Source organism: Lolium rigidum, chromosome 2 (genome assembly GCF_022539505.1).
Source record: "Lolium rigidum isolate FL_2022 chromosome 2, APGP_CSIRO_Lrig_0.1, whole genome shotgun sequence".
NCBI lineage: Eukaryota > Viridiplantae > Streptophyta > Magnoliopsida > Poales > Poaceae > Lolium > Lolium rigidum.
The window spans coordinates 231,276,204-231,299,683 of NC_061509.1; positions in this window are offsets into that span (position 1 = coordinate 231,276,204).

Genomic DNA, 23,480 nt, shown 5'->3' on the forward strand with positions numbered 1-23,480 from the left:
AAGGTATGGTCTTGCTAGTTTTTCCTTTTACCGGTCTCAAGGTGGTTGTTGGGAGAACGGGTTATAGGACAGATAGCCGCACTATCAAGAGGGGATTTCGGTTGGGTAACTTGATCACATCGTCTTAGGGAACTCAATCCTTTGCCTACTTTGCATCCGTATATTCTTGTTGTTTCTTGGTATTTCTACATGTAAGGTTCTTGAGAGCTTGTTGCTAGCTTTTCAACAAGACCAAGTTCATCAAAAACGGAATCTGTATGCATCTCCTATTGCGTTTTCGAGTTTGGATGTCTTTATCGTTTCTTGACGGTGGGAGGCTTCCTCTCTAAAATGATGTAAAATCTTTTTGTGAGTAGTCTTAATATTTCCAAAAAATTGGTTTTGAAAGGACGAGATATCGCCTAGAGGGGGGTTGATACGTCTCCGACGTATCGATAATTTCTTATGTTCCATGCCACATTATTGATGATATCTACATGTTTTATACACATTATATGTCGTATTTATGCATTTTCCGGCACTAACCTATTAACGAGATGCCGAAGAGCCAGTTGCTGGTTTTCTGCTGTTTTTGGTTTCAGAAATCCTAGTAAGGAAATATTCTCGGAATTGGACGAAATCAACGCCCAGGGTCCTATTTTGCCACGAAGCTTCCAGAAGACCGAGGGGGAAAGGAAGTGGGGCCACGAAGCGCCGACACAACAGGGCGGCGCGGCCTGGCCCTTGGTCGCGCGGCCCTGGCGTGTGGGGCCCTCGTGTGGCCTCCCGCGTTGCCCTTCCGCCTACTTAAAGCCTCAGTGACGAAACCCCCAGTACCGAGAGCCACGATACGGAAAACCTTACTGAGACGCCGCCGCCGCCAATCCCATCTCGGGGGATTCTGGAGATCGCCTCCGGCACTCTCGCCGGAGAGGGGAATCATCTCCCGGAGGACTCTTCACCGCCATGGTCGCCTCCGGAGTGATGAGTGAGTAGTTGACCCCTGGACTATGGGTCCATAGCAGTAGCTAGATGGTTGTCTTCTCCTCATGTGCTTAATTGTCGGATCTTGTGAGCTGCCTAACATGATCAAGATCATCTATCTGTAATTCTATATGTTGTGTTTGTCGGGATCCGATGGATAGAGAATACTATGTTATGTTGATTATCAATCTATTACCTATGTGTTGTTTATGATCTTGCATGCTCTCCGTTATTAGTAGAGGCTCGGCCAAGTTTTTGCTCTTAACTCCAAGAGGGAGTATTTATGCTCGATAGTGGGTTCATGCTTCCATTAAATCCGGGACAGAGGATGAAAGTTCTAAGGTTGTGGATGTGCTGTTGCCACTAGGGATAAAACATTGATGCTATGTCTAAGGATGTAGTTATTGATTACATTACGCACCATACTTAATGCAATTGTCTCGTTGTTTACAACTTAATACCGGAAGGGGTTCGGATGATAACCTCGAAGGTGGACTTTTTAGGCATAGATGCATGTTGGATAGCGGTCTATGTACTTTGTCGTAATGCCCAATTAAATCTCACAATACTCATCATATCATGTATGTGCATGGTCATGCCCTCTCTATTTGTCAATTGCCCGACTGTAATTTGTTCACCCAACATGCTATTTATCTTATGGGAGAGACACCTCTAGTGAACTATGGACCCCGGTCCTATTCTTTACATTGAATACAATCTACTGCAATACTTGTTCTACTGTTTTCTGCAAACAATCATCATCCACACTATACATCTAATCCTTTGTTACAGCAAGCCGGTGAGATTGACAACCTCACTGTTTCGTTGGGGCAAAGTACTTTGGTTGTGTTGTGCAGGTTCCACGTTGGCGCCGGAATCTCTGGTGTTGCGCCGCACTACATCCCGCCGTCATCAACCTTCAACGTGCTTCTTGACTCCTACTGGTTCGATTAAACCTTGGTTTCTTATCGAGGGAAACTTGCTACCGTGCGCATCACACCTTCCTCTTGGGGTTCCCAACGGACGTGTCAACTACACGCATCAAGCAAATTTCTCGGCGCCGTTGTCGGGGAGATCAAGACACGCTGCAAGGGGAGTCTCCACAATCCAATCTCTTTACTTTGTTTTTGTCTTGCTTTATTTTATTTACTACTTTGTTTGCTGCATTATACCAAAACACAAAAAAATTAGTTGCTAGTTTTACTTTATTTACTGTCTTGCACTCTATATCAAAAACACAAAAAAATTAGTTACCTGCATTTACTTTATCTAGTTTGCTTTATTTACTATTGTTAAAATGGCTACTCCTGAAAATACTAAGTTGTGTGACTTCACAACCACAAACAATAATGATTTCTTATGCACACCTATTGCTCCACCTGCTACTACAGCAGAATTCTTTGAAATTAAACCTGCTTTATCGAATCTTGTTATGCGAGAGCAATTTTCTGGTGTTAGTTCTGATGATGCTGCTGCCCATCTTAATAATTTTGTTGAATTGTGTGAAATGCAAAAGTATAAAGATGTAGATGGTGATATTATAAAATTAAAATTGTTTCCTTTCTCCTTAAGAGGAAGAGCTAAAGATTGGTTGTTATCTCTGCCTAAGAATAGTATTGATTCATGGACTAAATGCAAGGATGCTTTTATTGGTAGATATTATCCCCCTGCTAAAATTATATCTTTGAGAAGTAGCATAATGAATTTTAAACAATTGGATAATGATCATGTTGCACAAGCGTGGGAAAGAATGAAATCCTTGGTTAAAAATTGCCCAACCCATGGACTGACTACTTGGATGATCATCCAAACCTTTTATGCAGATCGAACTTTTCTTCGCGGAACCTATTGGATTCAGCTGCTGGAGGTACCTTTATGTCCATCACTCTTGGTGAAGCAACAAAGCTTCTTGATAATATGATGATTAATTACTCTGAATGGCACACGGAAAGAGCTCCACAAGGTAAGAAGGTAAATTCTGTCGAAGAAACCTCCTCCTTGAGTGATAAGATTGATGCTATTATGTCTATGCTTATGAATGATAGGACTAATGTTGATCCTAATAATGTTCCATTAGCTTCATTGGTTGCCCAAGAAGAACATGTTGATGTAAACTACATTAAAAATAATAATTTCAACAACAATGCTTATCTGAACAATTCTAGTAATAACTATAGGCCATATCCTTATAATAATGGTAACAGTTATGGTAATTCTTATGGGAATTCTTACAACAATAATAGGAACACACCCCCTGGACTTGAAGCTATGCTTAAAGAATTTATTAGTACACAAACTGCTTTTAACAAATCCGTTGAGGAAAAGCTCAATAAAATTGATATTCTCGCTTCTAAGGTTGATAGTCTTGCCTCTGATGTTGATCTTTTGAAATCGAAAGTTATGCCTAATAAGGATATTGAAAATAAAATTGTTACTACAGCAAATGCCATCCAAGTTAGAATTAATGAGAATATAAGATTAATGGCTGAATTGCATGCTAGGTGGGAAAGAGAAGAAAATGAAAAACTAGCTAAAGAGAATAATGTAGCTAAAGTTTGGACTATTACCACCACTAGTAATGTTAATGATTCACATGTTGCTGTACCTCCTACTATCAATGGTAAAATAATTGGTGTTGGCAATGCTTCTACTCCTAATGCAAAGCCCGCAAAACCGCAAAAACCTGCTAAAACTCGCTGAAACCGCTCTGTGATAAAACCGCTGAAATTTTTTCCAACATTGGGGATGATGATCCCATTGCTTTAGATTATAATGGTTTAGACTTTGATGATTGTCACATCTCTGAAGTTATAAAGTTCTTGCAAAAACTTGCTAAGAGTCCTAATGCTAGTGCTATAAACTTGGCTTTCACAAAACATATTACAAATGCTCTCATAAAAGCTAGAGAAGAGAAACTAGAACGTGAAGCTTCTATTCCTAGGAAGCTAGAAGATGGTTGGGAGCCCATCATTAAGATGAAGGTCAATGACTTTGATTGTAATGCTTTATGTGATCTTGGTGCAAGTATTTCCGTTATGCCTAAGAAGATTTATAATATGCTTGACTTGCCACCTTTGAAAAACAGTTATTTGGATGTTAATCTTGCTGATCATTCTACAAAGAAACCTTTGGGGAGAGTTGATAATGTTCGCATTACCGTTAACAATAACCTTATCCCCATTGATTTTGTTGTCTTGGATATTGAATGCAATGCATCTTGTCCTATTATATTGGGAAGACCTTTTCTTCGAACTGTTGGAGCTATCATTGATATGAAGGAAGGTAATATTAAATATCAATTTCCTCTCAAGAAAGGTATGGAACACTTCCCTAGAAAGAGAATTAAGTTACCTTTTGATTCTCTTATTAGAACAAGTTATGATGTTGATACTTCGTCTCTTGACAACACTTGATACACACTTTCTGCGCCTAGCTGAAAGGCGTTAAAGAAAAGCGCTTATGGGAGACAACCCATGTTTTTACTACAGTACTTTTATTTTATATTTGAGTCTTGGAAGTTGTTTACTACTGTAGCAACCTCTCCTTATCTTAGTTTTGTGCATTGTTGTGCCAAGTAAAGTCTTTGATAGTAAGGTTCATACTAGATTTGGATTATCGCAAGAATGCATTTCTTTGCTGTCACGAATTTCGACCTGCCTCTCTGTAGGTAGCTCAGAAAAATATGCCAATTTACGTGCGTGATCCTCAGATATGTATGCAACTTTCATTCAATTTGGGCATTTTCATTTGAGCAAGTCTGGTGCCATTTTAAAATCCATCTTTACGGACTGTTCTGTTTTGACAGATTCTGCCTTTTATTTCGCATTGCCTCTTTTGCTATGTTGGATGAATTTCTTTGATCCATTAATGTCCAGTAGCTTTATGCAATGTCCAGAAGTGTTAAGAATGATTATGTCACCTTTGAACATGTTAATTTTTATTGTGCACTAACCCTCTAATGAGTTGTTTCGAGTTTGGTGTGGAGGAAGTTTTCAAGGATCAAGAGAGGGAAATGATGCAATATGATCAAGGAGAGTGAAAGCTCTAAGGTTGGTGAAAGATCGAGATGTCGCCTAGAGGGGGGGGGGGGGTGAATAGGCAATTACAAACTCTTACGGATTTGTCTTGTAAGAATGCGGAATTAAACTATCGTTTAGTTTACAAGCACAAACCCTAAATATGCTAAGCTCAACTAGGTGTAACAATAGCAACTAGAGCTAAGCAAGATATGCACAAGATATATGTAGCACAAGTGATAGCAAGATATATGTACTTCAAGCACGATGGCTATCACAAGGAAAGAGAGCTCGGGTATAGAAATAACCGAGGCACGCGGAGACGAGGATGTATTCCCGTGTTCCCTTGCTTTGCAACAAGGTACGTCACGTTTGGAGGAGTGGAGGTCCCACGAAGGATTCCCCGCGCCACGAAGGCTCACCCTATTCTCCGAACCACACCCACGAAGGATTATGGCCCTTTCCTTATGGTTAGCTTTTCCTCCGCTCCGGAGATGGCAAGCTCCACAACCACTTCACAAGCTCCACGAAGGAGAAGCCCGGGGCCCTTCACAATCTTCCACGAAGAGATCACCGGGACACCCACCAAGCCAACTAGGAGGTCACCCTCCAAGAGTAACAAGCTCACGGTCTCTCACTCGAACAAATCGTGGTGGAGAGCTCAACACTATGCAATGATGCAAAGCAAGAACACCGGAGGTGTTCAAGTCCTTCACACTCAAATCCCACCAAAGCAACGAATGCTAGGATGAGATTGGAGAGGAAGAACAAGGGGGAAAGTCAACCAAAGACTCCAAGATCTAGATCCCAAGAGATTCCCTCACTTAGAGAAGAATTGGTTTGGTGGAAGTGTAGATCTAGATCCCCTCTCTCAAATCCTCAAATATGAGCAAGAATGGTTGGAGGAATCAAGGGGGAGAACAAGTTCTTCAAATAGTAGCAATGGAGGAGAGAGAATGGGAAGAACTACCCAGCCCAAGGTGGAAGAAGGGCTATTTATAGCCCAAGAGCAAATATAACCGTTGGGGAAGAGTTGGGCTGAGTCAGCCGTCGAGGAGGCCGGTCAACCGGGCCTGGGACCGGGCCGTCCGGTTCAGGACCCGGTCAGACCGGGCCACCGACCGGGCCATCCGGTCCACGGACCGGTCGACCGGGCTAGTGACCGGACCAAGCCGAAAAGCTTATCGGATAGTGCCCGGATGGCACCGGTCCGGGGCCGGTTTGAACCGGCCATCCGGTCGACGGCCGGTCACGCCGGGCTAGAAACCGGACCAAGATTAAAAGCTTACTGGATAGTACCCGGATGGCACCGGTCCAGGGGCCGGTTTGAACCGGGCCATCCGGTCAGACGGCCGGTCACGCCGGGCTAGAAACCGGGCCAACAGGAAATCATGTTATACAAAAACTGTGATAACTTTTGTGTCCGGACCCCGATTGACATGAAACCAATTTTGTTGGAAAGATAACGACAAATAGAACCCCAACAAAAACTGGAAATATGGAGACTCCACACAGAACATTTTAGATGATTTTAGAGAGGGAGTCTCCCACCGTTAAGAAACGGTGAAGACGTCCAAACTCGAAAACGCAATAGAAGATGCATGCGGATTCCGTTTTCGATGAACTTGGGCTTGTTGTAAAGCTAGCAACAAGCTCAAGAACCTCTCACAGAGAAACACCAAGAAGCAATAGGGATATGCAAAGTATGCAAAGGATTGAGCTCCCTAAGACGATGCGATCAAGTTACCCAACCGAAAGCCCCTCTTGATAGTGCGGCTATCTATCCTATAATCCGGTCTCCCAACAACCACCTTGAGACCGGTAAAAGGAAAACCTAGCAAGGCCATACCTTTGCCTTGCGCATCCCGCTTGATCTTGATGACAGCTCTTCAAGCTCCACTCAAGCCGGAATGCCTCACTTGATCATCGTCGCTTCGTGAAGACTCACAAATGCTCCCCCATACACCATGATGGGAAAGCTCTATTGATGCACATCTTCACATGTCCATCATCACCAAATGGACGGCAAGCTTCAAGTATGTGATCCACTCAAGATGCTCAACTTGAACTTGCCCAACTCAACCTTGTATCTTCTCATACTCTATCATACTATCTTGAGGTGTATAAAGAATTCTTCACTTGGAATCAAGCTCTCAAGATCTTGATCATTCATTGCTTATCTCATAGGATAGAGCATGGCCAATATTGAGTTCCACATAAGAACTCCATCTTCATTTCTTCTTCTTGATCATATCACATATATATCTTCAAGCCAATGATCTTGATGCCAATACACAAGATGTATCTTTATTTACATGGCATCCATACTTGAATCCAACACATGGAATACAAGTAGAACCTATGGAATATTCCTTCATATAAACTTAATGAAAACATTAGTCCATAGGGGTTGTCATTAATTACCAAAACCACACATAGGGGCAATGTACCCTTACAGTTGGGGATGCCCCGGTGGTTCACCCCTGCATATTTTAAGAAGACTCGAGCGTCTAAGCTTGGGGATGCCCAAGGCATCCCCTTCTTCATCGACAACATTATCAGGTTCCTCCCCTGAAACTATATTTTTATTCCATCACATCTTATGTACTTTGCTTGGAGCGTCGGTTTGTTTTTGTTTTTGTTTTTGTTTTTGTTTGAATAAAATGGATCCTAGCATTCATTGTATGGGAGAGAGACACGCTCCGCTGTTTCATATGGACAAATATGTCCTTAGGCTTTACTCATAGTATTCATGGCGAAGGTTGAATCTTCTTCGTTAAATTGTTATATGGTTGGAATCGGGAAATGCTACATGTAGTAATTCTAAAATGTCTTGAATAATTTGATACTTGGCAATTGTTGTGCTCATGTTTAAGCTCTTGCATCATATACTTTGCACCCATTAATGAAGAAATACATAGAGTTTGCTAAAATTTCGTTTGCATATTTGGTCTCTCTAAAGTCTAGATAATTTCTAGTATTGAGTTTTGAACAACAAGGAAGACGGTGTAGAGTCTTATAATGTTTACAATATGTCTTTTATGTGAGTTTTGCTGCACTCAGCTCATCCTTGTGTTTGTTTCAAATAACCTTGCTAGCCTAAACCTTGTATCGAGAGGGAATACTTCTCATGCATCCAAAATCCTTGAGCCAACCACTATGCCATTTGTGTCCACCATACCTACCTACTACATGGTATTTCTCCGCCATTCCAAAGTAAATTGCTTGAGTGCTATCTTTAAAATTTCCATCATTCGCCTTTGCAATATATAGCTCATGGGACAAAATAGCCTTAAAAACTATTGTGGTATTGAATATGTACTTATGCACTCTATCTCTTATTAAGTTGCTTGTTGTGCGATAACCATGTTTCGGGGACGCCATCAACTCTTTGTTGAATATCATGTGAGTTGCTATGCATGTCCGTCTTGTCCGAAGTAAGGGAGATTTACCACTCATTTAAATGGTTAGAGCATGCATATTGTTAGAGAAGAACATTGGGCCGCTAACTAAAGCCATGAATCATGGTGGAAGTTTCAGTTTTGGACATATATCCTCAATCTCATATGAGAACATTAATTGTTGCTACATGCTTATGCATAAAAGAGGAGTCCATTATCTGTTGTCTATGTTGTCCCGGTATGGATGTCTAAGTTGAGAATAATCAAAAGCGAGAAATCCAAATGCGAGCTTTCTCCTTAGACCTTTGTACAAGCGGCATAGATGTACCCCTTTGTGACACTTGGTTAAAACATGTGTATTGCGATGATAATCCTGGTGATCCAAGCTAATTAGGACAAGGTGCGGGCACTATTAGTATACTATGCATGAGGCTTGCAACTTGTAAGATATAATTTACATGATACATATGCTTTATTACTACCGTTGACAAAATTGTTCATGTTTTCAAAACCAAAGCTCTAGCACAAATATAGCAATCGATGCTTTCCTCTTTGAAGGACCCTTCTTTTACTTTTATGTTGAGTCAGTTCACCTATCTCTCTCCACCTCAAGAAGCAAACACTTGTGTGAACTCGTGCATTGATTCCTACATACTTGCATATTGCACTTGTTATATTACTTTACATTGACAATATCCATGAGATACACATGTTATAAGTTGAAAGCAACCGCTGAAACTTAATCTTTCTTTGTGTTGCTTCAATACCTTTACTTTGATTTATTGCTTTATGAGTTAACTCTTATGCAAGACTTATTGATGCTTGTCTTGAAGTACTATTCATGAAAAGTCTTTGCTTTATGATTCATTTGTTTACTCATGTCATTACCATTGTTTTGATCGCTGCATTCATTACATATGCTTACAATAGTATGATCAAGGTTATGATGGCATGTCACTCCGTAAATTATCTTTGTTATCATTTACTCGCTCGGGACGAGCAGAACTAAGCTTGGGGATGCTCGATACATCTCCGACGTATCGATAATTTCTTATGTTCCATGCCACATTATTGATGATATCTACATGTTTTATACACATTATATGTCGTATTTATGCATTTTCCGGCACTAACCTATTAACGAGATGCCGAAGAGCCGATTGCTCGTTTTCTGCTGTTTTTGGTTTCGAAATCCTAGTAAGGAAATATTCTCGGAATTGGACGAAATCAACGCCCAGGGTCCTATTTTGCCACGAAGCTTCCAGAAGACCGAGGGGGAAAGGAAGTGGGACCACGAGGCGCCGACACAATAGGGCGGCGCGGCCTGGCCCTTGGCCGCGCGGCCCTGGCGTGTGGGGCCCTCGTGTGGCCCCCCGCGTTGCCCTTCCGCCTACTTAAAGCCTCCGTGACGAAACCCCCAGCACCGAGAGCCACGATACGGAAAACCTTACTGAGACGCCGCCGCCGCCAATCCCATCTCGGGGGATTCTGGAGATCACCTCCGGCACCCTGCCGGAGAGGGGAATCATCTCCCGGAGGACTCTTCACCGCCATGGTCGCCTCCGGAGTGATGAGTGAGTAGTTGACCCCTGGACTATGGGTCCATAGCGGTAGCTAGATGGTTGTCTTCTCCTCATGTGCTTAATTGTCTGGATCTTGTGAGCTGCCTAACATGATCAAGATCATCTATCCGTAATTCTATATGTTGTGTTTGTCGGGATCCGATGGATAGAGAATACTATGTTATGTTGATTATCAATCTATTACCTATGTGTTGTTTATGATCTTGCATGCTCTCCGTTATTAGTAGAGGCTCGGCCAAGTTTTTATTCTTAACTCCAAGAGGGAGTATTTATGCTCGATAGTGGGTTCATGCCTCCATTAAATCCGGGACGAGTGACGAAAAGTTCTAAGGTTGTGGATGTGCTTGTTGCCACTAGGGATAAAACATTGATGCTATGTCTAAGGATGTAGTTATTGATTACATTACGCACCATACTTAATGCAATTGTCTGTTGTTTACAACTTAATACCGGAAGGGGTTCGGATGATAACCTGAAGGTGGACTTTTTAGGCATAGATGCATGCTGGATAGCGGTCTATGTACTTTGTCGTAATGCCCAATTAAATCTCACAATACTCATCATATCATGTATGTGCATGGTCATGCCCTCTCTATTTGTCAATTGCCCGACCGTAATTTGTTCACCCAACATGCTATTTATCTTATGGGAGAGACACCTCTAGTGAACTGTGGACCCCGAGTCCTATTCTTTACATTGAATACAATCTACTTGCAATACTTGTTCTACTCGTTTTCCGCACACAATCATCATCCACACTATACATCTAATCCTTTGTTACAACAAGCCGAGTGAGATTGACAACCTCACCTGTTTCGTTGGGGCAAAGTACTTTGGTTGTGTTGTGCAGGTTCCACGTTGGCGCCGGAATCTCTGGTGTTGCACCGCACTACATCTCGCCGCCATCAACCTTCAACGTGCTTCTTGACTCCTACTGGTTCGATTAAACCTTGGTTTCTTACTGAGGGAAAGTTGCTACTGTGCGCATCACACCTTCCTCTTGGGGTTCCCAACGGACGTGTCAACTACACGCATCAGGGGTGAATAGGCGTTTAAAAAACTCTTACAGATTTGGCTTGTAAGAATGCGAATTAAACTAACGTTTATTTTACAAGCACAAACCCTAAATATGATAGGCTACACTAAGTTCAATAACAACAACTAGAGCTAAGCAAGATAGGCACAATATATATATATATATATATATATATATATATATATACCAGCACTATTCTGCAACCGGTTGCAGAATAATATTCTGAGCACCGACTTGTACTTCCCTGGACACAAGGTTGTACTTCCCGGATAACAGAGTTCAACTTTCTGTCGAACTTACCTGAACTTCTCATTTTCTTCAAAGCTACTGATTCTACTTCGTGTTTCCCAACCATTTGTCGGAACTATGCAAATGATATACCGTTGGATAGATAATGAAAAACCGCAACTTTTTCATGTTCACACTTTTCACAGATTTTGCACGGTTTAAATTTAATTTTGAAAATACGAAAACGCTTCTATATGGCCAGAAACCGAATTTTTAGTTCGGTTTTTGAATCGCTTATCGAAACTGTGCAAATGATATACCGTTGGAAAGATAATGAAATTTCGCAACTTTTTCATGTTTTATGTTTTTTCAAAATCCTCACAGTTTTTGAACAATTTTGAAAATACCGAAATTCGGACGTACTCAAAAAACGAGCGGACAGTAATTTGGATGATTTGTTTCAACCGTATATCGGAATGATGCAAATGATATGGCGTTGGAAAGCTATGAACTAGGCGCAACTTTCTTATTTCAATTGTTTTCTCTAATTCCTTATAGTTTAATAGAATAACACGAATTACTGTTCGCATTTTTTATGTGACGGGCACCGAATGATTTTCCCCGCGATTTTCATGCGGTATATTTAAACAATGCAAATGATATACGGTTGGAAAGGTCTCAAAATGGTGCATCTTTTTCGTATCTACCATTTTTGCCAACTCCAAATAATTTGAAAGTAATTTTAGAAGTTTTGAAATCATGTTCACGGTATATTTTGTGGGATAACAATTTGAATTAATAGATTAGATCCATTTATTTGTTGTAAAATGTTGTAGGTAATGAAATTAGACATATACTCTACCATATAAAGCTTTTGGTGACAATGATTGTAGTGGTTGGTGATCAAATCGATGAGATTTGAAATATAGATTTCCGCCCCGTAAAAACAGAGCATTGAACTTCCCTCGACACGGACTTGCACTTCTTGGGAAATGCGGTTGTACTTCTCGGCGCTTTTTCACGAAAGTGTTCAGTAAAATGACTATAAGTTTCTCATACGGTGTTCGTTTGAGGTCCATGACCACACAAAATGCCCATCACAACCACGCGCATCTGAACTTCCCACGACATGTCCTTGTACTGCTTGGCCTTCGTGGTTGTACTTCCTGGAAATGTTTTGATACTAGTGTGTTTTACAAAAGCTAGCATGTGTGCTTCAAAATGATAATGTTAGATTGTCCCTATATTCTATTTTAAGAGATTCTGCACTTCCCAAATCTTAATATTTGAACTTCACAATGTTGCTATGTGAACTTATGTGGGGGGTATTTTCTTCATGTAATTACCGCTTGTACTTCCTGTTGTCTCCGCCTGTACTTCTCGGAATCACTGCACGTACTTCCTCGCAGATGACGGGATTATTTTGTTTTTTCTACATTTGGACTTTGTCGGGTATCTTGTGCTTCTCGTTTTCAAGTATATGAACTTCTTTACGGGTGAAGGGATTTTTTTTTTGCTATGTGAACTTATGTGGGAGTATTTTCTTTGAACACTTTTAATTCATGTAATTATCGCTTGTACTTCCTGTTGTCTCCGCCTGTACTTCTTGGAATCACTGCTCGTACTTCCTCGCAGGCGACATGATTATTTTGTTTTTTCTACATTTGGACTTTGTCGGGTTTCTTGTACTTCCTATATTAAGTGGGTGTATTGCTCGTGTCGAATGGTTGTGCTTCTCATTGTCAACTATATGAACTTCTTTACGGGTGACGGGATTATTATTGTTTTTTGCTATGTGAACTTATGTGGGAGTATTTTCTTTGAACACTTTGAATTCATGTAATTACCGCTTGTACTTCCTGTTGTCTCCGCATGTACTTCTCGGAATCACTGCTCGTACTTCCTCGCAGGTGACGGGATTATTTTGTTTTTTCTACATTTGGACTTTTGTCGGGTTTCTTGTACTTCCTATATTAAGTGGGTGTATTGCTCGACCAAAAGCTGCTGCGAGAGAGACACATAATAAATGCAAGATACACAAGTAGAGATCTTTTTTGGTGGTGTGGGGGCCATCAAGGCGGTGGCGTGAATTAAAACAGTTAATTCCCAGAATTTTTTCCCTCTCCAATACCAAAAGCATACCCTTGCACTTACTGTGACCATGTGATTGGACTTTTCTTCGAACTTGCTTGTACTACTTGCGCAACAAACATTAAATCCCTTGATTTGCTGTGAAATGCAATAGGTAATTAAATTAGACTCATACTCTACCATATAAAGCTTTGGTGGCAACGATTGAGGTGCTCGATGATCAAAACGATGAGATTTGGACAATAGATTTCCGCTCGCAAAAAACAGAGTATTGAACTGCCCGGTGACACGCGCTTGCACTTCTCGTGCTATGAGGTTGAACTGCCCCGACGCTGTTTTTGGAGTGACGGGGCACCAAAGGATTTTCCCGCAATTCTCAAATGATAAATTCAAAAAATGAGAATGATATATGATTGAAAAGGTGTCAACAAGGCGCATCTTTTTTGTATGTAACATCATAATCTCATATTGAGTAACACAGTTTGTTCATGCTGGAAAGCTTCAAGGACAACCAAAGATTGTGAGCTGGATAATCCAGAACGGTTATAAGCCCACTTGTGTGATGCAGTTAGCATTATCTACAAATCAGCTTTCCAATTTCAGTAAGTGCAGATAGCCTTGGCCTCCTTCCATCCGCAAATAATCGACACAAACACCAACTTTAAGTTAGCAATTAGCAAGTAGTAGCAATAAAATTCAGTTAGCATCAACTACAAATCATTCCAAATTAATAGCTACCAGCAGCACCAAAATTCAGTTATATTATATAAGCATTAAACTTTAGCAGCAAAACATAGCAGTAGCACTGAGCAGGAGCAGGCGAGCATCCCAGTCCCACACGGGACTACATCTAGCAGTAGCATCAGCCAAAAAGAGATATCTGGTGGTCCGTTGGCCACAGTAGTGAACTTTCTCTGTACCCTACGTTATTTATTTATTTGCATAGCGCGACCAAATCAGAAGCAGAAGCTTGATTTGAAGAAAACATATTGCAGCGGAGCGGAACGCAAATACTGCGGCAACAATACTGATAGTGACGAAGAGATCTGATATGAATAGCTCTTATCCAAAAGTACTGATTTCCAAAAGCAGCAGCAAGGGAGGTAGTTTTTCCACATTAGCAGCAGCGGCGGAGAAGTGGTGACTGAATCGGAAATTTCCTCCAAGAGCAGCAACGACGAAAAAGTATTCACCGCCGATCATCGTCGTACTCAACCGTACACGGGTGTAGAGATAGAGAAAGAATGTACTGAAAACCGAACTTGCACTGTCTAAAAACCGAACTTGTACTGCCCTTAGAAAAGAGATTCGCCAGGGGAGAAGAAACATGGCGTCGACCATGGTTGGCCGCTCCGCAGTTGGGCGGGGGAGAGCCCCGCGGTGGCTGTGCAGTTGGGCCGGCGGAGTTCCTGGGAGACGGTGTGCAGTAGTGCGTCACGCCGGCGGCCGCGAGAGCCATTCCGGCCGTTCCGGCCGCCATGAGTCAGCAGCGCCGGATGTTGCAGGCAACACGCGCAGGGCCTAGGCCGGCGGCGTGGAGGACGACGTGGTCGGCTTCGGCGAGGACGAACAGTTTGACGGAGGCATCATGGAGCAGCCCGCATCATGGTGGGCTTGAAGAGCTCATGGACGGGAGGCCAACCTGGGGATGGAGGAGAAAGGGCGCACCGTGCAGGGATCTGCCGGAGGGAGGGGAGGCCAGCGGCGTCGAGGACCGGGTGAAGGTCGGAGGCGAGGTGCCCGGCGGGTGGATGGCCGCAGAATCGATGGAGCGCGTCGACCGCAACGTAGCTTGTGGATCCGGCGCTGGGAATCGTTTCGAGTTGACGGTGCGGGGGGCTTGGCCGGCGGCGGGGATCCGGGGACGTCGGCGGCAGGGATCTGGGGACGCCGGTTGCGGAGCTTGGATCGGTTGGGGAGGCGGGTCGCGGGGAATTCCGGTCGTGGGCTGCAGGGAAGGTGTATTTTCTGGTATTTATTTTTCCATGAATCGTTCCTATATAGGGTTGGGTGGTGCTCAGAATAATATTCTGAGCACCGGTTGCAAAATAGTGCAACCCTATATATATATATATATATATATATATGAACAAGTGATAGCAAGATATAATAAGTACTTCAAGCTCGTGGCTATCACAAAGAAAAGTAAACTCGGGTATAGAAATAATTGAGGCACGCGGAGACGAAGATGTATTCATGTGTTCCCTTCCTTTGCAAGAAGGTACATCACGTTTCGGGAGGTGGGGATCCCACGAAGAATTTCCCAACACCACGAAGGCTCACCTTGTTCTCTGAGCCAATTCCATGAAGGATAATGGCCCTTTTCTTATGGCTAGCTTTTCCTCCACTCCGGAGATGGAAAGCTCCACAACCACTTCACAAGCTCCACGAAGGAGAAGCCCGGGTCCCTTCACAACCTTTCACGAAGAGGTCACCGGGACACTAACCAAGCCAACTAGGAGGTCATCCACCAAGAGTAACAAGCTCACTGTCAATCACTCAAACTAATCGTGGTGGAGAGCTCCACACTATGCAATGATGCAAAGCAAGAACACCAGAGGTGTTCAAATTCTTCCCACTCAAATCCCACCAAAGCAACAAATTCTAGGATGGAATTAGAGAGGAAGAACAATGGAGGAAATCAACAAATGATTCCAAGATCTAGATCCAAAGGTCCCCCCTCACTTAGAGGAGAAATGGATTGGTGGGGATTGTAGATCTCGATCTCCTCTCTTAAATGTCTCAATAATGAGCAAGAATCATGGGGGAATCAAGAGATAGGTGATAACCCACAAGTATAGGGGGTGTATCGTAGTATCTTCGATAAGTAAGAATGTCGATCCCAACGAGGAGCAGAAGGTGTTGACAAGCAGTTTCGATGAAGGATTCACTGTAAATGCTCACATACAAGTATTCAGGGGGTTTTGATATAGCAGATGAATAAAGTACAAGTAAATAAAGTGCGAGAGAAATAATTGCAGCGAGTGGCCCAATCCTTTTTAGCACAAAGGACAAGCCGGTTTGTTTACTTATAATGACCAAACGTTCTTGAGGACACACGGGAATTTATTCTAGTGCTTTCGCTTCATATAGCTGATTAATCTTCATTGTTTTGATAAGTGTTGTGTGGGTGAACCTATGCTAATGTACCGCCCTTCCTAGGACTAATGCATACTTGTGATTATACCCCTTGCAAGCATCCACAACTACAAGAAAGTAATTAAGATGAATCTAACCACAGCCTTAAACTCTGAGATCCTGCTATCCCTCCTGCATCGATATACTAACGGGGGCTTAGGTTTCTGTCACTCCGGCAACCCCGCAATTAGCAAACGAATACAAGATGCACTCCCCTAGGCCCATAAATGGTGAAGTATCATGTAGTCGACGTTCACATGACACCACTAGAAGAATAACACCACAACTTAAATATCATAACATTGAATACTAGCCAACATAATTCACTACTAACATTTAGACTTCACCCATGTCCTCAAGAACTAAACGAACTACTCACGAGACATCATATGGAACATGATCGAGGTGATATGATGATGAATAACAATCTGAACATAAACCTTGGTTCAATAGTTTCACTCAATAGCATCAATAACAAGTAGAAATCAACACCGGGAGAGTTTCCCCTATCAAACAATCAAGATCAAACCCAAATTGTTACAGCGGTGACGAGGTGCAGCGGTGGAGATGGTGGTGATGATGATGATGATGATGATGATGATGGAGATGATGGTGAAGACGATGTCCAGCTCGATGACGGTGACGATGGCGTCGATTTCCCCTCCGGAGGGGAATTTCCCCGCAGATTTCAGCCTCGCCGGAGAGCTCTTTTCTCTCTGGTGTTCTCCGCCCCGCAGAGGCGGCTGTGACTCTTCTCGACTATCCTCTGGGGCTTAGGTTTTTGGGACGAAGACGTACGTGAAGAAAAGGAGGCGAGAGGGGGCTGTGGGCCCCCTCCTCACAGGGCGGCGCGGCCAGGCCTTGGGCCGCACCGGCCTATGAGGTGGGCCCACCTCGGGTCCCCTCGGCTCCCCCTTCTGGCTCCCTTCGTCATCTGGAAAAATAGGATTTTTCATATAATTTCCGTCAACCGTTGATCTTCCGAAATATTGCATTCCGACGGTGCTTTTTCCAGCAGAATCCCGGCTCCGGTGCGCGATCCTCAAATAATCATGAAACATGCAAAATAGATGAAATTACATAAGTATCATCTCCAAATATGAAATATATCAATGAATAACAACAAATTATGATATAAAATAGTGATGCAAAATGGACGTATCAACTCCCCCAAGCTTAGACTTCGCTTGTCCCCAAGCGAAACCGAACTCGTAGAACAGGACCACATGTTTATGGAGTGAAGAGTCAATAAATAAAATACGGACAAGAAGCATCATATTCATTCACACAAGAGATTCTAGTAGACAACTTCCTCATATAATTCAACTTGAAACAAGTAGAAGGAAATCACAAATAAAGGTGCATAGGAAATCATAATTGGTGATGGCAAACTTTGTTCTTGGTCGAGAACAGCTTAACGATTATACTCATCTATTGAGCAGCGCTCTCATATTAAAGCTTATGGTAAACTTGCATACTCAATCATAGTAATCTCCTCATAATCATTGATAACTTTCAAAGCTATATTCATTCAGATAAAACCTGTACTAAACAAGGAAGAATAAAAGGCATGATGAAATAGATCACAATATAGATGGTTGGATCACAACAACTCAAATGCTTGCTTGAGATGGATGGAAATAGGTTTACTGACTCAACACAAAGTAAAAGACAGGCCCTTCGCAGAGGGAAGCAGGGATTAAATCATGTGCTAGAGCTTTTCAAGTTTTGAAATCATATAGAGAGCATAAAAGTAAAGTTTTGAGAGGTGTTTGTTGTTGTCAACGAATGGTAGCGGGTACTCTAACCCCCTTGCCAAACAGACCTCCAAAGAGCGGCTCCCATGAAGGACGTTATCTCTACCAGCAAGGTAGATCATCCCTCTTCTCTTTTGTTTACACATGTACTTTAGTTTATTTAAGGATGACACTCCCCCAACCTTTGCTTACACAAGCCATGGCTAGCCGAATCCTCGGGTGCCTTCCAACAATCTCATACCATGGGGGAGTGTCTATTGCAAAATTAAGTTGCTTACTGATGAATCAGGGCAAAACATGTGAAGAGAATTATTAATGAAGGTTGATTAATTGGGGCTGGGAACCCCGTTGCCAGTTCTTTTGCAAGATTATAGGATAAGTGGATGAAGCCACTAGTCCATTAGTGGAAGCTGTCTAACAAGACTGAAAGATAAAACACCACATACTTCCTCATGAGCTATAAAACATTGACACAAATAAGAAGTAATAGCTTTTGAATTATTTAAAGGTAGAACATGAAGTATTTACTTGGAATGGCAGGGAAATACCACACAATAGGTAGTTATGGTGGACACTGGCGGCATAGGTTTGGTTTAAAGGTTTGGATGCACGAGAAGTATTCCTCTCGGCATGTGTCTTTGGCTAGCAAGGTTAATTAGCAAGCATAAGAGTTGAGGGAAACAAACAAATCTACATGTGATAGAAACAATCATGCATCTTACTTGTAAGCACAAACAATTTTAACTTCGAATACTAAGCCAAGAACTTAACAAGAAAGATAATAACATATCTACATGTGTTTCCTCTTTTCTACTTAAACTCGAAGTGTTGTTGCTATTGACCAATGCTAAGTTTGCCAAAACCAAATAGATATACTCATTGCTCCCAAAGTGATACCAATACTAACAACAAGATCAATCATATAATAGAGATTGCAAACTAAAATAAGATGTGCAATATGTAGATGATAAGGCTTCTCATTAATATTTCATAACGATAACTCACACCAAGGGATACATAGATAACCAACTAAAGAGAGATACTTCCATACCGCAACACTTCTTATATGATAACTTCCCTACTCATGATATGACACTACTTGAAAGTAAAAAGATAAAAGATAGTGATGATGTGATACCGCGGCACTCCCCCAAGCTTGGGACAAACCAAGGGGATGCCAATACCGATGATGAATTACTCCTCCGGCGGTGGTGATGAATTCTTCCCGCGATTCTTAAAGATCTCCTTCAACTTCAGCTTCTCGGCTTGGCAATTCCGCACTAAGACTCGAAGAGATTCATTATTGTCCACGTATGTCGGTGGTGGCTTTGTGATGGAAATTGAGTGATACTCCAAGCATTCCGCGCAATCGGTGGTTCTCCTCCCGAAGTATCTCCACCTCTCTTCTCGCAGCACGGTATTGATCACAAAACTCATCGATAACTCTGCAGATGCTTGCTCCACAGCAGGGAAAGAGCCGAGGTTAAGGGCAGAGCGGTAGAGGTCCCCGCAAGTTATGAGAAAAAGAACGTCCGATGTTAACCGATCCCACCAAGATTGGCTCACTTCCCGCAGTTTGCCGCTTCCTTTTTGTTGAAGACATCCCCTTAACTTCCTCCAAAGGCTCCTTGTCCTTGTTGTTGGAGGCCATGGTGCTTCTAGATCAACGATGGATCCTGGCAGAAACAGCTCGAAACAAAACACGTCGAGAAAACGATATACGGACCTCCAGGGGTCCGGGGGATTATATAGCAAAAAATTTCACGACAAACGGAAAGTACCGAGTCGAACCGCAGTCGGAGAGGGGCGACGAGGCGGCCTCCTCACGGGCGGCGCGGCCAGCCGGGGCCCGCGCCGGCTCGTGGGGGCACGCCCTCGTGCGTCTCCTCCACTCCGTTTCGATCTCGTAATTTTTCATATTTTCCAAAAGTTGCAGAAACAATGTTCGGAAAGTTAAACGCGGACTTTTTCTTACCAGAACTGTTACCTATTCAAAGTTGGACTCTGCAGGACTGCCAACTTGGCCTTTAATGAAAGCTTCCGGAGTTACCACTTGAATAACATCAACATCTTCATTATAAGAATCACCCGAGATATAATGCTTGAGTCTTTGTCCATTCACCACTTGTGTGGCATTACCTTGCAGAGAGCTAATTTTAATTGCTCCTGATCGATACACCTCATCAATGACATATGGTCCTTCCCATTTTGAGAGTAATTTCCCCGCAAAAAATCCGAGACGAGACCGATACAATAGGACTTTATCTCCAACATTAAATTCTCTTTTGATAATTCTTCTATCATGCCATTTCTTAACTTTCTCTTTAAAGAGTTTAGCATTTTCATAGGCTTCACTTCTCCATTCATCTAAAGAACTTAATTGCAGCAATCTCTTCTTACCGGCAAGTTTAAGATCTTTATTTAGTTCTCTCACAGCCCAATAAGCTTTGTGCTCTAGTTCTAAAGGTAAATGACAAGCTTTCCCATAAACCATTTTATACGGTGACATACCCATGGGATTTTTGTAAGCGCTCTATAAGCCCATAGTGCTTCCTTCAATTTAATAGCCCAGTTCTTTCTAGATTTATTAACAGTCTTTTGCAAGATAGATTTAATCTCTCTATTTGATAATTCTACTTGCCCACTAGTTTGAGGATGATAAGCGGAAGCAATTCTGTGATTAATACCATATTTAGCAAGAGTTTTTCTAAAACCACCATGAATAAAATGAGACCCTCCATCAGTCATAATATATCTAGGAACTCCAAATCTAGGAAAAATAATGTCTAAAAGCATTCTTAAAGAGGTCTCACCATCAGCACTTTTTGTAGGTATGGCTTCCACCCATTTAGTAACATAATCAACAGCGACAAGTATATGAGTGTTATCTTCTGAGGAAGGGAAAGGACCCATGAAGTCAAATCCCCAACAATCGAATGGTTCAATAACAAGAGTATAATTCATAGGCATTTCATTGCGCCTGGAGATATTACCAACCCTTTGACATTCATCACAAGAGAAAATGAATTTCCTTGCATCTTTAAAGAGAGTTGGCCAATAAAAACCTGATTGTAGAACCTTTTGCGCAGTTCTATCTCCGGCGTGATGTCCTCCATAAACACTACCATGACATTTACTCAATATTTCCTGTTGTTCATATTCAGGAACACATCTTCGCAGAATACCATCCACTCCTTCTTTATATAAGTGTGGGTCATCCCAAAAATAATGCCTCAAGTCATAAAAGAATTTCCTCCTTTGCTGAGCTGAAAAGGTTGGAGTCAAGTACTTGGATACAATAAAGTTAGCATAATCAGCGTACCAAGGGCTATCTCGCAAGCTCACCTTTATTACAGCCAATTGTTCATTTGGAAAACTATCATTAACAGGAACAGGATCATAAGTAATATTTTCCAATCTAGACAAATTATCAACAACAGGATTATCAGCACCTTTCCTATCTATAATATGCAGATCAAATTCTTGCAAAAGAAGTACCCATCTAATAAGCCTTGGCTTAGCATCTTTCTTTGTCATAAGGTATCTAATTGCAAGCATGATCAAGTATGAATTGTAACTTTTGAATCAACAATATAGGATCTAAACTTATCACAAGCAAAGACTACAGACTAATAATTCTTTTTCAGTTGTAGCATAATTTTTTTGAGCAAGCATCAAGAGTTTTGCTAGCATAATGAATAACATTCAATTTCTTATCTACTCGTTGTCCAAGAACAGCGCCTACAAGCAAAATCACTAGCATCACACATAATCTCAAAAGGTAAATTCCAATCAGGAGGTTCAACTACAGGAGCAGTTGTTAAGGCTTTCTTTAGAGTTTCAAAAGCTTCCTTACAATCATCATCAAAAACGAAAGGTACATCTTTTTGAAGAAGATTAGTAAGAGGCTTTGAAATCTTAGAGAAGTCTTTAATAAATCTCCTATAAAACCCAGCATGACCAAGAACACTACGAATACCTTTAACATCCCTAGGATAGGGCATCTTCTCAATTGCTTCAACTTTAGCTCTATCAACTTCAATACCTCTCTCGAAATTTTATGTCCCAATACAATTCCTTCATTAACCATAAAGTGGCATTTCTCCCAATTAAGAACAAGATTAGTTTCTTCACATCTCTGCAATACTTTATCTAGGTTTCGCAAGCAATTATCAAAAGAATTCCCATAGACAGAAAAATCATCCATGAATACCTCTACAATACTCTCACAAAAGCCATCAAAAATAGCAGACATGCATCTTTGAAAAGTAGCAGGAGCATTACATAAACCAAAAGGCATACGCCTATAAGCATAAGTTCCATAGGGACAAGTGAAAGTGGTTTTCTCTTGATCTTTAGTTTTAACAAGCAATTTGTGTAAACCTGCAATAACCATCAAGAAAGCAAAAATGAGTATTTTTAGACAACCTTTCTAACATTTGATCAATAAATGGTAAAGGGTAATGATCTTTCTTAGTTACCTTATTAACTTTTCGATAATCTATGCACATTCTATAACCTACAACTACTCTTTGAGGGATGAGCTCATCATTATCATTAGGCACAACAATCATTCCTCCTTTCTTAGGAACACAATGCACAGGGCTAACCCATCTACTATCAGCAATAGGATATATAATACCAGCTTCAAGAAGTTTTAATACCTCATTCCTTACCACATCCTTCATCTTCGGGATTAGACGGCGTTGATGTTCAACAATAGGCTTTGCATCATCTTCCATATTGATAGCATGTTGGCAAATAGAGGGAGAAATCCCCTTCAAGTCATCAAGAGTATAGCCAATAGCTCCTCGGTGTTTCTTCAATATTTCCAATAACCTTTCTTCCTCAATATCTGAAAGCTTAGAACTAATAATAACAGGATATATTTTCTTATCATCAATATGAGCATACTTAAGATTATCAGGCAATGGTTTTAAATCAAAAACAGGATCTTCCTTTGGTGGTGGTGTTGTACCTAGATCTTCAACCGGTAAGTCATGTTTAAGAATAGGTTGACGAAGGAAAATTTCATCAAGCTCATTTCTTTCTTCCCTAAAGACTTCACTCTCACTATTCTCCAAATGTTGCTGCAAAGGATTATTAGGAGCAAGAGCAATAGACGCACACTGTTCAACTCTAAAATCATTATTAGGCAAATCAGCTTTGTAAGGAGTTTTGGCAAATTTAGAGAAATTAAAATCATAAGATTCACCAGCAAATTTAGTCATAATTTTTTCCTTCTTGCAATCTATAACAGCTCCACA